Below are 17,796 nucleotides of genomic sequence, written 5' to 3' on the forward strand. Positions count from 1 at the left end.
GTTAATCCCAAATCTTTCAGAAGTGACTGCACCTCTCAGAAAGCTGCTGGAAGGAGAAACACTGGCACTGGGAGAGTGAACAAGACAGCTTCAATCGCCTGAAAGTGCTAGTGAGCTCAGCACCAGTGTTGAAATGTTATGATGTGAGCCAGCCAGTTACCTTGTCTGAGGATGCCAGCTCAGAAGGCCTAGCTGTGATTCTTCTATTCTGTGATTCTTCAGGAGGGACAGCCAGTAGCGTACGGCTCGAGAGCACTGATAGACTGTGAACAAAACTATGCATAAGTTGAAAAAGAGCTGTTAGCAATTGTGCATGGCTGTGAAAAATTTCACCTGTACAGTCACGTTTCCACCGTCACTTCCGGGGTTTCCTCGGGGGCCAACGGCCAGGGTTTTTTTGCCCGCCGAATACCTTGGTCCAAAGCGGGCCAACTGTCAGAGACGGAAGCACCGCGGATGATTTCAAATACCAGCTAACATCAGCATTAAAGACTTTTAAAATCATTTTAGCTCAAAACTCACTTACAGACAGCAGCGAGTGTTTGAAATAACTTCTGTTTGTGATACGATGTGATTCTGATCACCGCATAAGGCAGAAATATTTATGCAATGCTGAAGAGAAGACTATGCACGATAACCATTACCATAGTAAACATGGTAAATACGATCGCTTGAAAAATCAGACAAATCATATAGGCTATCATAATTGTGTTTTTATTTTATCTGTCAGTACGTCTCGTCTCTTTATACCGGACAGTCTGATCCATATTTAGCTCTGCATATGTCATAAAATAAAGAAACTGTTTTTTGGAAGTTCTTTCTGTTCTTCCTCTGTTTCTCTAACTGAAAATATAACTGTTAGTTATATATAGTTAGCTCCTCAGGTCGTAGTTTTGGTGGAAAATTTGTAGAAATTATCAGTCTTTCTAAATGTGATATAAACATACTGTCCTGTGACGACAAATAAACAGAAACAGATGCAACTGAATAAATATGCCTCCTCTTTCTTTTGTGAAATAACGGATAAATACCACTTTATTTCTGTGTGAGTAATGTGCAGAAGTGACAAATGTATTCATTATGATCAATGTGTCACTTTCTTATTGTAAAACTGTGGTAAAACATCAACATTTTAAATCTTTAAGTAAACAACAAAAATCCCAACAAACAAACGCTTTTATCATGTTCGTTTTGGGATCTCGGTAGTTTCCAGTGATTTCTTGACGGGTCATTTCACCCGTTTCTTGTTGGGATCAACTCATGAAGCACACATGGGTATTGTAAAGCGCAAGGAAAGAGCCAGAGAGTTCTTGTTCTGGCCAGGGATGGCAAAGCAAATTGAAGATATTGTCAGTAAATGTGACATCTGCAATAAGCACAGAAACAGCAATTCCAGAGAACCGCTTGTCTCACATCCTATCCCAGAAAGAGCTCGGTCGAAGGTCTGAATGGATGTTTCACTTCAGAGATGCCGATAATCTCCTCTGTGTGGACTACTTTTCCAAGTGCCCTGAAATTGCTAAGTTAAATGATATGACAAGTAAGCAAATCATTGCGGTTCTCAAATCAACGTTCGTCAGACATGAAGTTTCAAATGAACTCTTTCAGATAATGGTAGAGAGTTTGTAAGTGCTGAAATGTGAGCGTTTGCAGCCAGCTGGGAGTTCATTCATACTACCTCAAGTCCTGGATTTCCACAGTCAAATGGTCAGGCAGAGAGACATTGCTCTTCTGGAGTATAAACACGCCGTTGGATGGAATAGGCCTTTTCCCTGCGCAGTTACTCATGGGAAGAAGCCTGAAATCAAAGATTCCAGTGTCAAAGAAACTGCTGATGCCCAAGGTTTTCCGGCAGGTGCGTAATCGACTGAGAAACAGGCAAGTCAGACAAAAGCAGTACTTTGATTGTGAGACAAGAAAGCTACCTGAAATGAAGAAAGGTGAAAGAGTGAGTATTAGACAGGATAGCACCTGGGGTGCTTCTCGACTAACTTGAACAGCCAAGGCCTTACACTGTTCAAACACCAGACAGTCGCATCTTCAGTAGGAATAGAAGAGACTTGCCGAAAGCAAAGGAGACAGTAGCCGCGTTTCCACTGTCGGGCCAGGGCCGGGCCGTGCTAGTGCGTGCCAGGGCCAGTCGCGTTTCCACTGTCACTTCCGGGGCTTGATCGGGGCTTACTCCAGGATTTCTGGCCCGTCGAATACCTTGGGCCAAAGCGGGCCAGCTCGGGCTAGAGGAGTGGTTACGAACAGAGGCGGAGTTCACCTGAGTCGGGAGACGGCAGCGCTGGATGATTCTGTCAGCATTAAAGACTTTTAAAATAATTTAACTCGCGTTCATGTTTGAATGCCTTCTGTTTGTGATGCAAAAGACTATGCGCGCAAACCGTTACCATAGTAAACATAGTAAACGCTTGAAGATACGCATAGTAAAAAAAAACATAGTGAACGCTTGAAGAAATCAGACCAATCATAAAGGCTATCACAGTCATGTTTTTATTTTATCTGTCAGTAGCCTACGTCTCGTCTCTTTAAAATAAAGCAATTTTTATTTCGGGCGCTTCCTCTGTTTCTCTGACTGAAAATATCTGTATGGGAGTCGAGAGAGTGCTAAAGCTCCTCAGGTCGTATTTATGGTGGCATCTATTTGTAGAAATTATCATTCTTTCTAAATGTGATGTAAATACGTCCTGTGACTACCAGATAAACAGAAACAGACGCGACTGAAGAAGTAGCCTAAGTGTGTCCTCTTTCTTTTGTGAAATAGACCTAACGGTAATTTGACTAAATAATAGTGACTAATGTGCAATTTTGACATAAATTAATTCATTATGATCAATGTATCACTATTTATTGTAAACCTGTGGTAAAACATCGATGCTTGGGTTTTAAATATTCAAGTAAACAACAAAAATGCCAGCAAACAGCAAGCTTTTATCATGTTTGTTTTCAACGCTGTTTCCAGTGATATCTGATTAGTTTTCTGATAAAACATCTATTTGTTGGTGAAATGATGGGTTAGTGTGACGTTGTTCCAGAGAGGCGTGTTACGGGCGTGTTTTAGTGAAGCGCTGTGGAGCTTCTGGCCCGACAGTGGAAACGCAGGCTCGGTGCTATTAGCCAGAGGCTATTAGCCCGGCACGGCCCGTTTAAAGCCCTGGCTCGCACTGTCCTTCAACTCAAACTGAAGCTGTGGAAGACTTACCTGTTGTTTCACCAGATTTAGAGCTGAATTCAGAGCAGGAACACAACGTGGACAATAATGCCAGTGCAAGTTGTTCATCTTCTGTGAATGCCATGAATTCACCAGTGAGAAATAGTAAATTTCATTCAATGAATAATGAGAGACTGCCAATATTTAGACCTATCAGAGTGCCTAGTAGGTACCGGGTGAAATACAGTGACTGTATAGTTCTAACCCTGGTGAAATTTTTTTATGTTAAGTATATTTGCAGTATATTTGCAGCCGGACTAATTTAGCATACTTCAAGTGTGTTAATGATTAGTTACAGTAACTTGAAGTGTGCTATTTTGAAACAACTAATTTTAGTTGTAATTAAATTGTAGTAAAGCATAACTTTAAGTGTATTTAGTGTACTTTGGTGTACTAAACTGGAACAACTTAGTAAAAAAGTAATACTTAGTAAAAAAGTATACTTAGTGCGTAAATCTAAAAATGTTTACACATTTTATATTTTATAAAATATAAAATGCGTAAATGTAAATATTAAAGTGTACTTTATATGTGTTACAAGTACAATACAAATTCATAACTAAAAGTTTTTTTTTTTTTTTGTGCCTAGGATAGGACAGTAGCTAGACAGGAAGTGAGGTGGGAGAGAGAGGGGGTACAGGATTGGGAAAGGTCCACAAGCCGTGACTCAAATTTGGGATCCATAGGCACTTGCCCACAAGGCTATCGGTGCCAACCATAAATATATAACAAAGTGCACACTTTGTCTTCAATAACAAATGCACATTAATAAACAAATAATAGGCTACTAAGCTATACTTTGTAAAAAAAAATACTATTGTATACTATAATGTATTTTGAAAGTATACTTTCAATGCATTGTTACAATGATCATTTCCAGCACACAGTTAAAATATACCTAAAATATATGTTTAATAAAGTGCAAATAAATACACTTTAAAAAAATTAAACTGAATTTTCACTTCAAGTATATTTTTTCTAAAATGTATTTTTAGAAAATATACTAAAGTACAATTATTTTAAAATGTGTCAAAAGTTGTATTGTGAAAATCTGTAAAAGCATGATGCTAATACACTTTTAATATATTTAAAGATAGTACAATTTTTGTTGGTATATTTGCAATGTACTATTGAAAAGGGTAAAATATTTCAAATACAATAAAGTATACTTTTAAGTCAATTGTTATATACAAGTTTTGTTAACGTTTAAAAAAAGGAGATGTCTTCACATGTATGTGTAGCCTCCATGTTGTAATGTAATGTAGTGAACGGCCACTTCAGATCAACCACGTGCGATCTCCTGTCATCAATACATTTCAGTGGCATTTATTATTATGAAATAATACATATTTAATTATTAAATGATTATGCAACTGTTGTATATTGAATCTTTAACTCAACGTTGTCAAATAAAAAAGTCATACTTCTAGATTAAGTTCCATGACCCTCAAATACACAAGATCGCCTCGAGATCAGTCTCCGGTTGCAGATTCACAAACAAGTGTAAAAACGAAACCGAAACCAAAACACAATTTGTCTCAATGAGGGCTAGATTAGTTCGTATTTCAAGTTGTTTAATTCGCGTAATTTATCAGTTTCACAGTATATTCTCAAAAGGCTCTGATGGGTGAACAGACTAAGACAATAATATGGTTTAGCCATTCATGCGACGCGATTATAGAGACTACGTTAAACATGCCTTCAAAGACATAGGCTACAATTTGGCAATCCATGAAAGCATACGTAGAAATAAATTAAACGAACTTTCATGAATAAACTAAAGATGCGATCCATGCAGTACAAGCAATGTGCGGATTACCAATACACTTGGAAGAGTTTGTAAGTGTTCTTTGATCAGACTATTATGAAATCGAGTTATGAAATAGAACTGATTAAATTAGATTCCAGCGACACATGGTCCATTTAAAATATCAAACGAAGCAATGCTAACAATTTGGACTGGATATAAATTACCTGCCATTCAACTCTACCACAACTTCCGAGGACCAAAACTGTACAGGAAACTCCAGTCTCTGCAGCGCTTGTTCTTCTTCTTGCTTGTTTATGGCGTTTGCCATTCAACTTTTAGCTGATTTACCGCCATCTGCTAGTTAGGAGTGTGGGTCAAGAAGATGGCAAATATATTCAAATATTAGGTATAAAAAATATTGAGTTGTGTTGAATGACTCTTGAATTTCCAAAAATATATGTGGTCTTTTAGATTTTGTATTGGAAATTGGATTTATTCACCAATTTGTTGCATTCGTGCCTAAAATTTATGGAAGCATTTGGGTAACAATATTCAATTTGAAATGTAATATGCTAAATGACAATGGAATATGTAAAATGGGAATGCATTTCTGTATTTACATTTACATTTTCCATTACATTTGTGCAACGTTTGGTGCAAAATGAAAATGAAAATTTAATTATATAATTTCTACATTTTCCATTTCATACACTAGTTTTAATATGTAAATTGAATACATATGTTAACGCTTTATAAGTTGCAAAATTAAAATTAAAATGTATTGCAGAAATTATTAGATATGTTTAACATGTTCAAGCAAAAAATGTAGCAAAATGATCATTTAAATTTTATTTTTCTTAATTGCATTTACACTCAGAGTTAAGACACTTAAGATTGCATTTTCATTAAATATCCTAAAATGAATGTCGCAAAATTCAATGTGCAAATTGAAAATGCATTCCGAGCCGATCACGTCCCCGCCCCACCCAGTCAATCACTATTATAATCGCTATTCCATCACCATCTTCATTATAGGCAAACAGTTTGTAAGTTTGTTAGTGTTCTTTAATCAGACTGGCTTTAATATCCCTCTGATATAAAATAGAACCTCTGTTATGAAATAAAACAGAAATATGGTCCAAACGAAGCAATGTTAATAATCTGGACTGGATATAAATGACCTGAGTCACCTCGACAGCAACTTCCGAGTTTCGACTGGGAGACCGGGGATGGTTGTAACACTTTGCTAGTTCATGGCTACATGACTCTGGGTTAGTTAACAACAAGACTCGGGTTAGTTGAAACGTTACAACCTAACCCTAACACCTTACAGACACACACACACACACACACACACACACACACACACACACAAACACGTTCAATTTACATTTTATTATTTATAATACTAACAAACATGCTTACACACAAACAATGTTTGTGTTCAAGTTCAATTTATAATGGTCAATTACTATGACTGAGAGCGACAAACACACAGAGACTGAGAGTGACACACACAGACACACACATCAGTTATATTGAAAAGTCAGTGTTGAATAAAAAGTGTTGAATTTTTTTTTTTGCCATAATCCTTATTTCATTATGTTACATATCACCCCAGGGTGTGTTACAGCTAACCCAGACTATGGGGTGAATTTAACACTCCTCGTGTTTGAAACTAAACCATGCATTTTCTGTTTGTGGTGCAAAGATAATAGCATGTTATTTGATAGCAGACACTTGTAACTAGTTTGAATCACGTTTTGAACACACTGACTTAAAAGTACTTCAAGATATAGACAGAAAGGTCAAAAATGTTACAACCACCCCTGGTCTCCCCTACAGGAAACTGTTTCTGCAGCGGTTCCTTTCTCACAGAATTAACCTTATCTTTCACGAAAATGCAAATTACCAGTAACTTTCCCTGAATCATCAACATTTATTTTCTGCAATTCTGATAATAGCAGGACATTTAATCATAAGCAGGCCCATACAGAATCTATGGACTTTTTCCTTATTTATTTAAGACAATCTGAAGAATGGCTTTATATGGTAATATGTGTTAAACTGAACTAAGCGGACCTGAAGGGTAATAATAATGTTCAGCATGACACATTATTGCCCAAAGAGTGAATTTTTACATGCATCTACACACACATACACTCATGGTTCAGTGCCAGGCAGTGCTTGTCCATTTCTCATCGGTAACAGGTAAGTCAATCTCTTCATTAATTTAATTATGGGTTACTTCTTTATCCTGAAATAAAACTTTATAGACAGATCAGTAATGAGTATATACATAAACTGTAAGACGGTTCTAGAGAGGGACGCTGTAACCTATTCTTATTGTTTTTTCTCATTTTAAATTAAACAGAGAGGAGTAAAAACAAGAGTTTGCAATGTTAAATGCAAGCGTTCAAAGCATATTCATTAATGTTAAGACTCTTAAAAAGAAACTTATCTGTGTCTAAATCGTTCATGTGATACAGGGTTGCTAAATCACTTTATCTGCTCAGTGTAGAGCAGTTCTTATGATGTAGACAAAACTGAATGATGCAAGATATATCATAATGACGACAGGAGACGCTAGAGGTGCAAGACCTGAACAAAAAAACAATTGGATAACCCTTTATTTGTTAACATCAGTATAGCCTACACATGAAAACATGTTTATTATATGTATATTAATGTACACAAATATTGACCTTTAATAGAATATCGTTTATCGATCAAAAGCCTATTTTTTTCTATCTGTAAATACCATTAAATAAAAATACAATACTCTGAATACCTTAGATTTCATTTGTATCGTATTTAATGAATTGCAAAGAGCACTTTGTATGTTAGTGCAAATTTATGTCCATGACATTGACTCAACAATATATTATTAGAAACGACGGCATCATGTAAGTTAAATATTATGTTTTGCAGCTGAAATGTGGGGATGAGGATGATAGATGAAGGATGAAGGAACTTTGCGCAATGAAAAGAGTAGAATAATCTGATCTGGGAACTAATGCAAAGTCCAAGATTACATCCCAGTCCCATCCTCTCCTGATGAATATCTTGAATTTGGAGGCATTTTAACTGCATAATAACAGTGAAAGCATGCACTCTCAAGGTGTGTTTTAGTTTGGGTTTTGAAAAGCGAATGGCATCTATAATGTCAGTTTGCACATTGTTAAAACAATTATGGGTAACACTTTAGAATAATGGTTCGTCATTAATAAGACAGTAACTATGCAGGAAGTAATGCAGGACTAATGAGTAGATCTACATTAACACTTCAGCTACTACTAATACTAAATTTAGGACTCGAATTTAGATAGTTCCTTATTAGGTAATCAATAATTTATTTAATGAGACTGGCATCATTAAGAACTAATATGTAATTATGACAAATTATAAAGAATTACTAATTAATTAGTAATCACAACAATGTGTCAATCACGTGTCTGAGACGTTAGCAATTGTGTTTTTTTTACTCTCAACGTGGTCATAAAATGCATCACTAGTTATTCAAGTGTTACCTAAAAAGTTGTTTTTCACTTTAAAATAATGGTCCAGATCACTAGTAGATCCTGCATAGTGACTAAGTAACACTTGAGTAAATAGTGATGCATTTCATGACTATATTCAGAGTAAAAATGACGATTGGTTACGTCTCAGATACTGAAGATACACAATAATGTTCTTTATACCTAATTTGTCAGTTAGTTAATAGTTATTAATGAGGCTAATCTCATTAAGTAACTAGATGTACCGCATGGCGGTACAAAATATGACCGCCGCTCAGGCCTGCACTGGCTTTCCACAAAAATAAATGACGTGGAGCAATTTGGCTGCATTGCGTGTTTATGTATATACCTAAAAAAAGTAGTAGTATGTGCATGTCTGTCTGTGTGTGTGTGTATGTGTGTGTGTTTGTGTGTGCGCATGTGTGTTTGTGTGTGTGTTCAGATCTTGTATCTTTTCTATGAAATATCTCTATAAAAAAACATAATTTCACAGCACAATGGACTTAAAAGGAAGGAAATCTGTGCTAGTCAGATTCAAACTTAAGCAGCTCTTTATGACTGTAACAAGTTATCAAGGGGTTTGTTGTGCACCAGCTGCATAACTAGTAGTTCACCAGTTTGTTTCTATACAGACGTTTTAGCCTTTTATGTTCAAACCGAAGACAGACAATGATGGAGAGACTCAAGAACAAGTGACATGTAGACAACATTTCTGAATGGTTAGTTGATGAATTTATGTAGCTGATGTGTAGTTATCTTTTAGTCATTGATTAGCATATTCTGTCATGATAATCTATAAATCACGTTCCCGGGGGCGGGGTTTATGTAAATTTTAGGGTTTGTGATGTCACTAACCCAGGAGGAATGTCGTGTAGTCCCTACCAGCCGTTTGTTGTAGTCCTTAAAATGCGATTTCTTTCAAAATTAAGATTACCCCAAAATGAATTGCATTGCTAGCCCACCCCAACACTTACTGTATGCACAATAATAATGATAAATGCTGACCAGTGCTTATTACTTATTATTATTATTATTATTAATTTTTTTTGGAAGATTAGCCTATATATTTTAGTAAAACAAGCAAAATGTATAATTTGTTTTGTCATATGACATAGCTATGCATGACTACACTAGATAATTGCAGTGAAAACATCTACATTTTCAGTCAAGCAATGATTTAATGCATTATTAATTGTATTTTATTTACTGAAAACAATAAGAAACACGAATAAATGAGTAAAAGATTTAAAAAGTAACCATCACAATAAATAAATAAATAAATAAATAAATAAATAAACAAACAAACATACATATATACACTACCGTTCAAAAGTTTGGGGTCAGTAAGATTTTTAATGTTTTTAAAATAAGTATCTTCTGCTCACCAAGGCTGCATTTATTTGATTAAAAATACAAACAGTAATATTGTGAAATATTATTCTAATTTAAAACAGCTGTTTTCTATGTGAATATACAGTAAAGTGTAATTTATTCATGAGTTCAAAGCTGAATTTTGAGCATCATTACTCCAGTCTTCAGTGTCACATGATCCTTCAGAAATCATTCTAATATGATGATTTGATGCTCAAGAAACATTTATGATTATTATCAATGCTGAAAACAGTTATTTACATTTTTATTTCATGATGCTATGATGAATAGAAAGTTCAAAATAACAGCATTTATCTGAAATCTAAACACTAAACACTACCGTTCAAAAGTTTGGGGTCAGTAAGAATTCTAATTTTATTTTTTGGGGAAATAAATAAAATAAATCAATACTTTTATTCATCAAGGATGAGTTAAACTGATCAAAAGTTACAGTAAAGACATTTATAATGTTAGAAAATATTCTATCTCAAATAAATGCTGTTCTTTTTAAATTTCTATTCATCAAAGAATTTAGAAAAAAAATTGTACACAACTGTTTTCAACATTGATAATAATAATGAATGTTTCTTGAGCATCAAATCATCATATCAGAATGATTTCTGAAGGATCATGTGACACTGAAGACTGGAGCAATGATGCTGAAAATTCAGCTTTGATCACAGGAATACATTACAGTTTACAATATATTAAAATAGAAAACTGTCATAAATTGTCATAATATTTCACAATATTACTGTTTTTGTATTGTTTTTTATCAAATAAATGCAGCCTTGGTGAGCAGAAGATACTTCTTTTAAAAACATAAAAAAATCTTACTGACCCAAGTCAACAACACATGAAACAAAGCTTTATTCATACTTACTGTTCTAACAATCACATATTTACAGGCGGTGACCCCTATAGAGCTGGTAAGTCCCGCCCCTTCCGCTAACCCCACTGGACCTCTAGGTTGAAAAATCGTCAATGCAAGTGAATGTGAGAAAATAATTATACTGGTCCCGTTTGAATTTTGCCATGAATGTGAACATATGGTGTCTGTGAATTTTTTATATAATTTTTCGTGTGAAGAATGCTACAATTTAGCGGGTAGAAGTTTGATACGGTTAGACTTTGTGTGAGAGCACTTTGTGGACTACAACTCTTTTTACATCAGACGGGAATCTGAAGAAAGAACAGCCCATTTGGTTTGAATGGTGACATTTGGGTACAAAACACACAGGCATCTCGATCTGTCTCCATAGATTATTGCAGCATTAGCACCGTGATTTGACAAGTGGAGGGAAAATGTGTTATGGGGTGACGTCACATAGGCGACATGTAGTCTTTCTCGTTATGTCTTTTCCACAACTGCTAGCCGAAGAATCACACCATGTACTGTCAAACTCGTAACATGAAAAATTATATAAAAAATTCACAGACAACATAACTCACATTCACGGCACAATTCAAACGGGACCAGAAAATAATTATTTTCTCACATTTACTTGCATTGACGATTTTTCAACCTATAGAGGTCCACTTGGGGTTTTACGGATGGGCGGGACTTACCAGCTCTATATCCTACTGCCATCTCAACACAGCGGTTCTCATTCTGCGGCTTTATTCCGATGAATCAGCTGACCACCGTTCCCACCTTCCACTGTCTCTGCCGTCCATCATGTCCCTCATTGCTGCAGTCATACTAGAATCTGATCATGGATGGGAAAAGGACATCGAGGCCATCTTTGCCTGAGTGCACCGTCTCCCTCATCACCTCATACAGAGAGCCTGTACAGAACCTGTGAGACTCGTCTCAACAGTAAACACTCCTGTGAGAGAAGCATAGTAGAGCGAGCCTTTAACATGCTAAAAACAAGCTGGTGCTCCATTTTCTTCACGGCCAGAGGTGAGCCGTGCCTTTGTGCCTGAGGTTGTTGCTTGCTGCTCTGTGCTTCACAATCTGAGGCAATAAGGGCCGGTGGGGTGATGGAGGGTCTCATAAGGGCCGGTGGGGTGATGGAGGGTCTCATCCATAGCACCATTTCCAGGATTCAGCTCTGGGATCCTCATCCTCAGTGATGATGATATACCAGTCTGCAGAAATTTCTGAATCCTACAAAAATGCACAAAACATAATAAAAAACAGACATGTTAACAGCACAATGTCATTTGATTTCTGTATTACAAGTAACAAAATTATCGTACTTTTTATTTTTATTTCAGGTTTTCCTTTCCCCCCACAAATGCCGCTGTCACCCTGCCTTGCATCCTCTGCTCCACCACAAAAGCTCTGCAGCAAATGCACAGAAATCAAGAATCAGAAAAGTGCTGTAATAACTCTGTGTGAAATTACAATAAAAAAAATAAAAAAAAATTTTTTATTCATTTCTGTATACTCACTCAAAGCCTTCATGAGCCACTCTCACACACGTGTTCATCTGTTCCTGTAACATCCAGACAAGATTCACGTTACCTCTGATTTATGAGCTCAATAAACATTTACATGTTGAGGTTGATGCTGATGTTGAGGTTAACCCACTTATTATGCAACATAAATGTTCCTCAATTTATCAACAATACCAATGGACAAAGAAAATAGATAACATATGTAACGACTGAGACGAATCCGACACAATTATTTGTTATAGTTAACAAATAATATTTAAAACTCACTCTGGGATTTGTGGTCCCATCCCCCTAATAAGGGCAAGAAGGGTCTTTGGTTACCATGACTACGATCAGATAAGTTGGTTTTATTGCTGTTAAAAAATGTAGTCAAGACAGAGAAGACAGAAACAGACTTTAAAACAGACTTTAATCATCGACGGACTGATCTATAAAGGAGCATGCATCCCAGAACATTTTGTGAATGATTTACTGTCTTGTGTAATGTCTTTTAATACTATTATTTTGTTGATGCTGTGTATTTTACAATAGAATCAATGGTCACCTATACCATGTTTGGTCTCTATAAATTGGTACTTTGAAGATCGAATGATCGTGTATATGTTGATAGCTGCGCAACATATTAGTATTACAAGAATCTTTCATAGTTTCTTCATCAGCAACCAATCCAGCTGCACATGCAAAGGAGCACGCTTAAAACAAAGAGTCATAAATCCTACCAACAGAGGAATCTCCTGCTTGGAAATTCCCCCTTTCTTATTGGTTGAGCCAACCCTGAAATGTGTGACCTTTGTCAAGCCTTAAATGGCCTGCCCACAAGCCCTTCCTCCTCTTGGCCTTCTCGGTACGTTCAGGGTGCTGTGCTGTCCTGCGTGGCCTCATCAAGCCCCAACCAGCCATGTGCTCATTCAGGAGAGAGAGGAATCTCTCAACCCTAACAGAATCAAGGACAACCTCAGGAGTTTGGCACAACGTCTTCTTTCAATGCAGAAGAAGTCCATCGCAACTCCCACCATTTGCCCTGCGTGCTCTCTCCGGCCCAGGACTGGCAGGCCACGACCTGCACTCCAGCCATGAGAACAGAGTCGAACTAACCATGCAAGTTCATCATATCTTCTTCATCCAACGGAGAAGAAAACGATTGCAACTTCAAAATTTGACATTCACGGACGCACACACACACACTCACTTGGATATGTGGTTTACGGGGACTCTCCATAGGCGTAATGGTTTTACTAATGTACAAACTAATCTATCCCCCTACACTAACCCTACCACACACACACACACACACACACACACACACACACACAATAACAGCAAGCCCTGACAGGAGGAGGACAGAGTAAAGGTACACAGGACCTAAAATTTCCACACTTTTATTAGCCCCGGGTCCAGTGGACCCGAACATCCTGTGTGTAATATAAATGTGTAGGGGGGGTGTACAGTGTGTGGTCATTGAAAATGTGTACTGATATGTTCTTCACAGAAAATGAGTCTGAGGTTGAAAAAATAATTAATCGTATCATTTTTCTGTTGGTAAAAAATGAAAACGGGTCCTACAGATCCGAACACCATACAAGGGTTAAGTTAATTCTATTAACTGATCCAAATATTCATAATCAATTATAACAAGTTATTATTGATTATTAATATTTCATAGAGCTTATTTGTTACACCACTGAAAGGTTCTTTATAGAGAATTTTTTTTCTTTAGATTATTAAAATGTTCTTCACACTAGAAAAAAAAATTATTCTTTTAAGAACTGTTCACTAAAAAGGTCTTTAGGGAACCAAAATGTTTCTGGCTATGAAAACACCTTTTGGAACCTTTATTTTTAAGAGTGTATGATGAGGACTTTAATATCACAATTTGTAGCATTAAAATGGCTTTTATACCTATAATGAACAAATATATTTTCTCCAATTCCCTAACTGTCCTGACCCTCATCCTAAAAGGTTCACTGTTAGTTCTTCTTCACTGAATGTACCTAGGAAGCGTATGATGCGTCTCAGCAGGGGGTTGAAGTAACAGCAGTCGGCGGTGACTATGGTCTTCTCCTGCGCGCCCTCTGACCTCATGAAAAACGCCATCACCTCGCCAGCCAGAATCTGAGGAGGAAAACACACGAATGAATCAAACAGTAGCTTTGCTTCAGCCCGCCAGAACATCCTCCACCCCGTTTGTTTTGGCATTGTTGTATTGTTGTAGCTCCATTTGGTTGAAATCCGAGTGCAGGGAAACATGCGCATACTCTTTCTAAGCAGGCGTTTTCTGCCTCCAGAAGAATTTGAATCATGAGTTGCTAATAGTCCCTCATCTTCACTGTTCTCAAATGCCAACACCAGAACCTCATTATTTCTGATCTCCCTGGTAACGGTTGAGAAGAGTAACAGCTCATCAACGTGACTAATTCTGCTTAGCAATGTAAGAGCTACGCTTATATCAGTTCTCTGTTTAAATACTCATACTGTATATCTCCTCTGCAATGCAAACAGTAAAAGCTAATTTATTATTCACAATTATAATAACACAGCTCAATTCTGATTGGTCAATCGTGTCATTCTGTGTTTTAAAACTATGAACAAAACTATGCAAGGTAAAAGAAAATACGGCCCATATCACACCTGCTATGAGAATAAGCATGGTTTGTGTCGACCACATGTGTTTAGTGCAGTGAAGTATTGGCTGATGAAACCATCAAAATGCAAAAGACTTTTATAAGACATAAACCATAGAAGAGATTGTGAAAATTAGGGATGTCTAAAATATTGGAGACATATTTAAATAACTTTAATGAATAAAATAACAGATAACAGATAAATAACAGAAATGAAAACATTAAAAAAATGGTTTGATGTTAATAAACTGTCACTAAATATAGATAAAACTAAATTTATTTTATTTGGTAATAAACAAATAAATAAAAAAGTCCAGATAAGAATCGATAAATTGGAACTAGAATTGGTAAATGAAATAAAATTTTTAGGTATATCCTATATAAAGTCAAAAATTTCTAAAACACTGGCTATCCTGTCTAAAACAAAACACATTCTTGATACAAAGGCCCTAAACATATTGTACCAGTCTCTAATAGTGCCATACATGACTTACTGTGTAGAGATCTGGGGAAATACATACAAAACAATAATAAAACCAATAGTTATTCTGCAAAAACGTGCAATACGAATTATAAATAAAACAGATTATTATCACCCAACAAACAAGTTATTTATGAATTCCAACCTATTAAAATTTAATGACTTGGTGGAATTTAAAATAGCCAAAATAATGTATAAAATAATAAATAATACATTTCCAGCCTGTGTCCAGAACTTGTTTCAGATGAAATCTACTCCTTATGAGCTCAGAGGAACACTTATGTTCAGCAAACCTCAAATCAGAACCAATGTCAAACAGAGATGTCTGTCTGTTCAGGGGGTTAATAGTCTTGATGATGAATTGAAAATATGTAAATCCATTAGTAGTTTCAAGAAATTATTTAAAGAAAAAAAGATCACATTATACAAAACTGAATGAATTTAGCTTCTTTTTCTTTTAGTCATTGTATGCATGATGACTTTGGGATTTGGTGTTGTGTGTAAAATAAATGTTATTCAAAAAGGATCGGCGCAATAAGCATAAGCTTCAGCCGACTCCTTTTCGGTCGATCAACTCTCTTTTAAATATTGTTTACATTGTAACCTAATGTTTGTTTTCTATGTTTGCTTGTAAATTGTTTTTCTTTATTTTTTTCTTTTGAGGTTGACCGAAATAAACTTTAACTAACTAACTAACTAACTAACATCACTGTTTTCTCCAAAGCTGCTTTATAGATGAAATGAACTAATTTAACAATTGATGATCTTCAAAATAGAACTGAATAAACGCTGAACAACAATCAAAATGCATCATTTTCCTGTTTATCACTGTAAAGATGCTTTGAAACACTGAACGAAACATCTGAACCATACTGGTATACAAGCACTTCCCTGGTGGCAGAATGTTGGCGCAGTCATTTTCGTGAATAATAACCGGTTATTCTAGTAAATTTTACGGAGGAAAAAACATACAGACATCACTCGGTATTCTGTTGGACCGGAACCACCTTTATTAGCATATATCCATTTATGGATAGCAGGTCACATTCACGTGACACAAGTGAGCAGTATGAGGGCACACATTACAAACTTTAACACCCCCACTTGTTCTCATACTGTTTAGATTACCATTATAACAACAAATCACATGAACAGTCTTGTATTTATCTTGTGCTACATTTACATGCCAAACATAAGACTTTTGAACTTTTCAATGTCTGTAATAATGTGCGATGTCGCACCAGTGTCGACCATTAGTCCCTTTCGTTGCACACTGTAGAATTGGCAGTCACTCGCTCTAAAGAGAAATGTGTGCTCGTCGTTGTCCTCTTTGTCAGCGGCTTGTTTAACATTGTCTCTCTTTTTGCGTCTGCAATTTTCATCTTTGTGCGTCGAGCTTTTACAATAATTGCACCACAGTCTTTTGTGATTTTGGTTCGGGCAAGCACGGGCTTTGTGCCCCTTTTGACCGCAGTTATAGCACGTAGGCCTAAAGTCAGAGTCTGCTGACGTTAGTCGTTCTCTTCCCCTCTGTTGCGGAGCTGAGGCACTCGCTCTCATCACGTTATCATCACTCGCGCTGGTGTGAAACTTTTCCGTACTTTCAAAACTCCTCAGCTTGGTTTTGAACTCTGCAAACGTTATGTTTTCATCACTTTGTGTGATATGGATGGCGAACGGTTTAAACGAGTCTGGCAAACCTTTCAAAATCATCGCAATTAACAGTCCATCACTGAGACTCTCTTCGGCATTTCTCAGAGCTGTGATTGCGGTTTCTGCTCGAATAATATAATCCGTGACGCTCTCATTTGCCATTTTCTGCAGCGACGTTAACTCTGTGTACAGGCTGATTATTCGCGGTTTTCATTTACCAGCATAATAACCTCTCAAAATCTGCAGAGCTTTCCTATTTCTCTGAGGATAACGCATACTGTGATCAACTACCTCTGTCTGAGCACATTGCTGATTTTTAGTCTCATTTTGAGGTTTATGAGTCTCTTCTGAGATCTGATCAGTCACATTTTCTTTTGACTGGGAGGATACATATCTTTGCCCATGGAAATCATCATCTGACATTGAAATGTCAGTCTGTGTCTGGTGTTCTGTAACACACTTTGTTACAAATCTCACAAGCCTGTGCTTGAGAACTTTTCCTGTGTCTGGATAATAGACCAGGTATGCAGGGCTGTTTTTGTCATACCCTACAAAGATCCCTTTTTCACATCGTGCATCTAATTTCTTTTTGTCCTGCTTGTATGCATAACATGCTGAACCAAAAACTCTCATTTTTGAAAGATCAGGTTTTCTCCCTGTCAGTGCATAGTATGGGGTTTGCCGTATTCTGCCATTGTAGCACCTGTTGCGAATTACTGCAGCAGTCATTACAGCATACGTCCACAACATCTTGGGTAGATTGCTCTCTAAGAGCATAC

General features: G+C 36.5%; 1 protein-coding gene and 1 long non-coding RNA gene across 2 annotated transcripts in view; both read right to left on the bottom strand.

Annotated features, from left to right (window-relative positions):
• LOC311304583 (nucleotide-binding oligomerization domain-containing protein 1-like) overlaps positions 1-5,248 on the bottom strand; it is a gene marked incomplete at its 3' end in the record, with an annotated part of 30,966 nt that extends 25,718 nt beyond the window's left edge. The window contains exon 1 of the mRNA XM_084431698.1: positions 5,192-5,248. The remainder of the gene's footprint in view (positions 1-5,191) is intronic.
• A 5,607-nt stretch (positions 5,249-10,855) lies between these two features.
• LOC311305559 lies at positions 10,856-14,408 on the bottom strand. The gene is made up of 4 exons (XR_014630025.1): positions 14,254-14,408; positions 12,257-12,300; positions 12,062-12,146; positions 10,856-11,969 (listed from the first exon to the last, which is right to left on the bottom strand). It is a non-coding gene; the product is annotated as an uncharacterized lncRNA (long non-coding RNA).
• Between the last annotated feature and the right edge of the window lie 3,388 nt (positions 14,409-17,796).

Source organism: Rutilus rutilus (genome assembly GCF_951802725.1).
Source record: "Rutilus rutilus genome assembly, chromosome: 1".
In the NCBI taxonomy this organism is placed as follows: domain Eukaryota; kingdom Metazoa; phylum Chordata; class Actinopteri; order Cypriniformes; family Leuciscidae; genus Rutilus; species Rutilus rutilus.